Below are 7,493 nucleotides of genomic sequence, written 5' to 3'. Positions count from 1 at the left end.
ATCAGAGCGCAACCTGCTGAGAAAAGAACACGACGCCTTGTGAAAGGCCCGAAAAAAGAACATGAAAACGTGACAGGGCTAACACAAGTCAGAATAAGTGCAGCCTTTTTTCGAGAAAAGAAAACGCTATTAGTTAATTTATGGTAACTAGTTTGCTTTTTATATCAGGTAAATAAAAAACATAATTTTATGTCCATCTTTATCTGAAATAACAACTTATATTCGGTCAATCATATAAATAATATGCAATATAAATATTTTTTCCCAGAGGTATGTATATCACGCAAGAAAATGAGTTATTCTCTTCTGAGGTCAATATCATTTCTTAGGATTAATCAAAACGCTCGAAACTATAAGAATACATACATTGGTAATCCTTAAAAACAAAAAATTTGGAATTTAAGGAATCTGAGTCAGGATTCTATGGCTGATTGTATTTCTACCATGAAACAGCTTACCACAAAAAACTATCTGACATTTGGAGGCGTTGTAAAGATGTAGCGCCAGATACATACATATGTACATAGATACATACGTATATAGTATATTTATTTTTGTATGAAAGTATGTACTTTCCTCGGTTTTGCACATCACTGACGTCATCAATATCCATAAATAACCATACCAACTCGATATTGTTTTCTTACAAAGGTAGTGTGCGGTTGGTTTCAATTATATATGTATGTACACATGTATGTAAGTAAGGCGTGTTGCATTTTTAACCTTTGATATGTCCAGAAATATGGTGACAAGGCCTAGTTTTTGTTAGACGCCTTTTTGGGGAGCATATGGGTTTGTGCATAAATGTGTGTGAGCATACGTGCATACATCAATATGTAGTATGTGTAGAAAACACTTTTAAGGAATCACAAGTTCCTGAAAAAGGACAAGACAATACAAGGTTGAAGTGAAACATAAAACCATTTTTGGCGTTAACCACTATGAACACACAAGTTAGCATTTTGTAATATTTTCAATAATATTTGAGTACCCAAGCTAAATTTACATATCTATTATATATAGATATGGGCGTTACATTACGCTTGAATGAAAAAAAAGTTAAAAAAAAAAATTAAAGCTAAAATTTAAAAAAGATTTTTCTGGATTTGAACAGCACTTAAATGGCCCCTTATTCAGCAAAAAAAAATAAAACTTTTGTGGTAGCGATTTAACGATATTAGTATCTAAACATATACGCTGGCGTGACATTACAAAAAATAGAAGTGGATTTGGACTTGGGTTAAAAAATTGGAAAATTCTGCGAAGTGGGCAAGGCTATTTCTATAAAAGTTTTTGTAGTAATATTTAAAATGTTTTAAGGTTAATTTTCCAAGTTTTTAAATATAAAAATCTTTTCTGCTTTTTGTTTAATCAGCTGAAGTAACTGGGGTGACGTTACATTACTAAAATTAACATTGAAAAGATTTGATGTCATGATAACCATGTCACAAAATATATTTCCAATGGAGACCGCCTATTATATGCAATATATGTATGTATGTCAGCGCTTATTGTTTGCCAATCTATTGCAGGCAATTCTATAGTTTGACAGCCATATTTTCAATTGAAAGTAAGCGTGCTGGTGATCACATCGATAAAATTTCGATATTAAATCAAAATAAAAATCTGTTCCCTATCGGATTATTTATGATTAGTGTTTTAGGAAACAATTCAGCAAGTTTTTAAAAGATTTAAATGTTTTTAAACATCGAAATTGAGAGAATGTTGTCTGGTGGCGTCATGCCCACACACAAAAACTTGCAATCATATTGCTCGTCAAAATGACAGTTGGTAGGCCATCGGTGCTTGCCTGTGGAGTTCTGCGGTAACGCGACCATTTTTGGCCGAAATGTTTCTGCTTATATAACCAGTATACATAGTATATTATGAAAAGCAGCCAAATCGGCCTATAATTAAGTTAGATATAGGACTTTTAGTTTTTTCGCGGTAGACTTTTCGCTGGAAACGCCCATATGTATATGTATGTATGTATAAATAATTTTTGGAACGCAAATGGTAAGTTTGCAGAACTCTATTCCTAACTTCGTCAATGACTATCCATGTTGGTTGGATTTTGCTTTTAAGCCATACTAAACAAAAAAAGAAAATAGCGTGTCAGTAGGCAAACATCAAAAACGTCGTGTGATAACCATCAAATAGTATATATGTACATAATATGTATACATATGTAGATAGTATGTGTTACATAAGTATGTACATACGTAATGAGTCTTTGACATAATTAAACTAACAAATTCCTACAAGGTGTATGTACATGCGTACACATGCAAATATAATGAAAAACCACGGTGACCTACATATATTTCTGAACAGCTATTCAGTACGCACTAATAACAACTCACAAAAATTTGTTTAGGACGCTTAATAAAACCAATTTAGCAGAGGAAATAAATACATACAAATAAATTGAAAAGGAAAGTCGATTTTTCCAAATTAATTTGCCAACTATAAGTGTAAATATTAATATTAAAGCGTTTAGTTTCACAAATCACAACGCAATATTCAAATAAGTGTACATACATGAATATATAATACTGTAGCAAAGATACCTAAATACATATTTACGCATTTGCATTTATGTATGATTCATATTATAGATAGAAAAAAAGCATTCGGACGTACATATGTACGTATGTATATAAATATGTATGTACATATATGAAACCATAAAAATTTCAATTGCATATGTTAAGCATTCGATCTTTTCCGACTAGGCCTGTTTAACTTATGGTATACGTTCAGGCATTTTCGTCAATAAACATATGAGATTTTCCATTTCAATTAAACCAAATTAATTTTTTTAACTGGATTTTTTTCGCTATAAAACATATGTATTTTATCTAACATATTAGACTTTTGAGGAGAACCTAAAGATGACGGTATATGTAACGTGAACTGACATTAAAAAAAAAATCAATTATTTTCTCATTGACCAGCCCGGAATTTCTAAATTAACCTTTGATAGGATCACACGAAAAGATAATAAGCATGATTCTTCTAATTCTAGCAGTGTATGCTCATTTACTGAGCCAGTTAAACGTAATTTAAGTCTCGAGGATAGTTACTTGCTCTCATAAGAAAGGGATTTAATAACAAATTATTAAATCTATGAATGTACATACATTTAGCACAATGGGAAGGGAACAATACAATAAATTATGAATCGCCTTTTCTTGAAAAGATCACTTAAAAAAGTGGTTGTTTCTTTAAGTTACATACTATATCCTCGATGCCTTTGCAAAACCGCCTATCTTCCGGCACTTAATTTTTACAGAAGAGTGAAAAAATGTCTTTTCTTTGAAGGCATTGACTTGATAGGCGGTATTTTCTCCAGCTATTATTTTATTAATCTATTGTTTTAATAACGATCTTAGGATTTTTATGTATAAATCTCGATGACTGGAGTTTAGGGTTACCAAATATCATTTTTGCCACAACGGCATTTTAGGCGGTTTTGTAACTGCTGGATGGGTGGTTTTGCAAAGGCATCGACGATATCAAATAAGAAGTCGTCTATTGCCGCCTTATCCGCAAAGCGAAAAAACTCGGGTACTTTTATACTTTTCAAGAGGCAAATCAGTAAACTTACGTAGACATGTATACACAGATACATAAGCATATAAACATAGTATGCTTGTAAATAAAATGCAAGTTATTGTGTGTAAATACATATTTATATATAGTTTCGTGTGCATACATAATACATAAGCACGTATCATAGCATGCCAGTAAGAAATATGAATTTGAATACACATGTACTTACATATACATACATATGTATGTAGGTATATATGTATGTATAAGTATTTACATACATAGTAAGTAAAGGTAAATGCGGAATTGGGACGGAAAATATACGAGAATAAAGCTTAAGTGAGCGGCTCAGTGTGCGGAGATGGCTACATAAATATGTATGTATGTATGTAAGTATAAGCTGGCTCTAACTTTTAGCCGTCTCGCTTACCAATCCAGTCCCTTCTCTTTATGCACTCTTTCTTCGTTTTGTTATTCCCCTTTGCTAACCTGTTGATTGTTTCAATTATTCCACCCGTATTCGATGAAATTGTTCATTACAAAAAAGATAAATTATTAAATTATTATTTCGGAGCTCCTCTCATACAGAAATATCTCAGTGCTTAAACTGTGAAAATTCGCTAAAGATAATTTAAGAAGAATAATAATGTGGCTATCTAAATATGTATGTATGTACATAACTCAATTGTAATTAAATGACCGTAGGCATTTATGATATGCCTTTGCAAATGTACATATGTTCGCATGTATACGTGCACGTATGTACGTAGGTGAATGGTGTGAAATTATACCTATCTCTCATTAAAATTCTTATACGGGAATACGCCCCTATATGGTGTGTTTGCATTCAAACTTATTCCGTTTGATTTGACGTTTGGAACAAAAGCTTGGCTCTAAATATTAAAAACTCAGAGAACGGAAATAGAAACTAGAAGCTGCGATCGCAGTTAAATTAACTGTTCTCTTGCTCTTTTGCATTTCGAAAGTACGTAAACACTACACGCCTACATATGTATGTATGTACAATGTATGATTATTCGTATATGCATGTGCATGTATCTATGTATGTACATTTTCACTAGGTATTTATGTACAGCTGTATATCAGGTGGGTCCTTATGTATTTGATGTACATATGTATATATGCATGTATATATGTAATTAGTATATGTAAGTGTGTACATTTGTATGTGTTTTTGTTTGCCGCCTTTGTATGTGTGGTTACGCAAAATCTGAACTAGACTTGAACGAGTACCGTCATGAGACTCGAGAAGGAGATCAAGCCCACGTCTAATCTTCATACTCTACGTTGTACACATCTAGCGCGTGAATTTGCATTTAGCTACGTGTGCAGGTAAATTCTGAGATTGCAATTTCCCTGCAATGCAAATACAATTGTATACTTGTTATACATTATGAATGTAGGCTCCAATGGCTTCCAGCGTCGAAGTAGACTGAGAGTAACTTACTCAACCATTTATTAACTCACCAGATCACTTAATCATTACAGTAGGTACAATGGCGTTTCGCAGCTCTAATTTATGCAATTTGATCATACTTTTTCTGTCGATGACTTCGGTTGATACGTTAGCGATCTTATTTTCAAAATGTGTATATGATAAGATATTTTTATTCGCTACTGCATTTAACATATTTAACACGATCAATAAGAATTTTTTTCGAACAAGATAGGCTATTTATCCGAGAAAGCCGGTTTTTAGTCAACGCCACCGTTTGTTCTGCTTGCTTTGTAAAGAAACAAATAAAAAAAGCGTTGTAAAAATATATTAAACGATAGATATGTCGAGATATTTTTCCATTCACAACTCCAGTTTCTGAACGCGTACTTTATATGATTTGGAGACTTATTTCGAAGAACATTTATGTATTTCGTGCATTCGCGTTTATGCTATTGGCATAATTCTCAACTATCACATCAAATATATGTAAATATTTTTTGTATTTTTTTTTCGTCAAGGTATACATATAAACGTATGTATGCACGCCATCCGCAAAAAATCAACGCACTAAGCCAGCAATCAATAAGCAACTGAGTAAGGCTAAATTTTCTAAAACTTTGTTCGTTGCTATTTGCAGCTTGTTTACGGAAAGGGGAAACGAAACGAGAATAGTACACGCAACTAATTCAAGTTTATTATTCAAGTTTACAGCTAAAGCTAATATGTAGTTCACCACGTGGGGAATTCCAAGTGAAAGCTTTTTCGTCTTTCACATGGCTGTGAGATTCCAGTAAAGTTTACTAAGCAGATACGTAATGAAAAATGTTTGTATATGTATATGTATGTACATTAGGACGGGCCAAAAAACCCCTTATACCATTTTTTTATACAAAATTTGAGCACTTCTTTACGACACTGCCGCAAAATGCAATTTGGCAAACTCCAAATTGATTTTAGTCTTATGGTTTCTTCGGCAAATTTGCTTAGAATTTTACGTAGAGTCCTTTTGTGCTATAGGCGCATAGTCGAAAAAATCTCCTATACAAATTGACCTGCCCTAATGTACATACAGTGGCACTCACGTAAATAGCACATTTTTATATATTCACGATGTTTTATGTGATAAATTTTTTTCGTTAATTTTTTTTTGAAAATATATAAGTTTCTTTAGCTTTAAAATGACGTTAAGATGAAGTCTCTACGATGAGCAGAACCCGAGATATATCTATTTGAAGAAGTACATGATTAGTCAGAATCACGAAAAAATTAAAACTTTGACAGATCATATCCTGGAACACGTGTTAGCTTATTTCATGTATAGAACCCACAAAAAAAAATTTGAAGCGAATCGGAGACTTGACATAATCCGTCGGACTTAAAAAAGAATGGCTCCTATGCTAAACAATCATTTATGCGTTGTAAATTATTACCGCTTCCAATAACAATTGCTGGATTTGAACAATATATTATGGAATTTTGATTAAAAATACAAATTCAACCTTATTATGGGTTTCGCTTTCCTCGAACTGTTTCACTTATCACTCTTTGTTTCAGTGTATTCACTACCCGCGGATAGATAGATAAGATAAGATAAGATAAGGACCCCTATCTAAAGTGATAAAGGGGTAAATTGCTTTAATTTATCAGTTTAGCCGCATTTTTACATGAACGCACTTTGGTAAATAATTGCATAAAACTGTTTATTATTTAACTTATATGGCTAGTTACGTTTAATTCTTACCTCGTACATTGTGTTCATTTGCTTTTTATTTCTTCGTAGCAAAAGTGTTTTCTCCTGACAACCGGCCAGAGTAGAATTTTGCTGAAATGTATGCCTTTATCCAGCAAAATCGTTTGATAAAGTGATAAACTTTGGTTAAGTAGATTTCCATGCAAAGTTTGACAGTTCATTTGTCAAAATGATAAATTTATCATTTTGTCAAGTTTGTCAGCAGTTTATCACTTTTCATGAACACCCCTATAGCAAATTCTATACCATAAACCATGTACATATGTCGGAAGTTTCAAAATTTGTGCACATTTCAGAAAAATTTAACAAATTTCAAAAAAATAAAAAATGTTATCAAAATGTTCACTTTTTTGTTCAGAATTTTCAGAAAATTACTGGGTGTGGAGTTTTTTAGTAATTTTCAATTCAAGTTTAGTAAAATAATAAGTAGGATTGTGAAAAATCCCGTTGATTTTGGAAATTTCTCTTGTGTCGAGGGTGTTGGCGATTTTCTTCCATATAACGCATGAACAAAATCTATTTTTATATGGAATTTCCTCCTTATAGTTACACTTCCTACATCTTTTGTACTTCTATAAGACTTCATTTAAACTCATGTGTTGCTAGAAGACAATGCTCTGTTAGGAATCCTATCAGAAGTTTCGAGTCCATTCTTTTATTGGCTGCAGCGCTACTTGCTACTAATAGTCCGGGAGCCAGCGACATTTTTTAGTGACCAAAAGTACAAAA

General features: G+C 32.5%; 1 protein-coding gene across 5 annotated transcripts in view; it reads right to left on the bottom strand.

Annotated features, from left to right (window-relative positions):
- The window catches only part of LOC118739704, a 26,507-nt gene that overhangs the window by 9,651 nt on the left and 9,363 nt on the right, over window positions 1–7,493 (bottom strand). For 2 of the 5 annotated variants that reach the window (XM_036471204.1, XM_036471207.1), the window contains exons 1-2: window positions 5,402–5,594; window positions 5,044–5,300 (exon numbers count right to left, since the gene is read on the bottom strand). The exons of 1 other annotated variant lie outside the window; for it this stretch is intronic. The gene's annotated coding sequence lies outside the window, so the exon portion shown is untranslated. Of the gene's footprint in view, window positions 1–5,043; window positions 5,301–5,401; window positions 5,595–7,493 lie in introns of those variants that run through there. 2 more of the 5 variants (XM_036471205.1, XM_036471206.1) reach the window with 2 other exon arrangements.

The sequence above is a fragment of the Rhagoletis pomonella genome, unplaced genomic scaffold (assembly GCF_013731165.1).
Source record: "Rhagoletis pomonella isolate Grant_MI unplaced genomic scaffold, Rhpom_1.0 Rhpom_scaffold_00005, whole genome shotgun sequence".
NCBI lineage: Eukaryota > Metazoa > Arthropoda > Insecta > Diptera > Tephritidae > Rhagoletis > Rhagoletis pomonella.
This window is presented reverse-complemented; position numbering and strand designations above follow the sequence as displayed.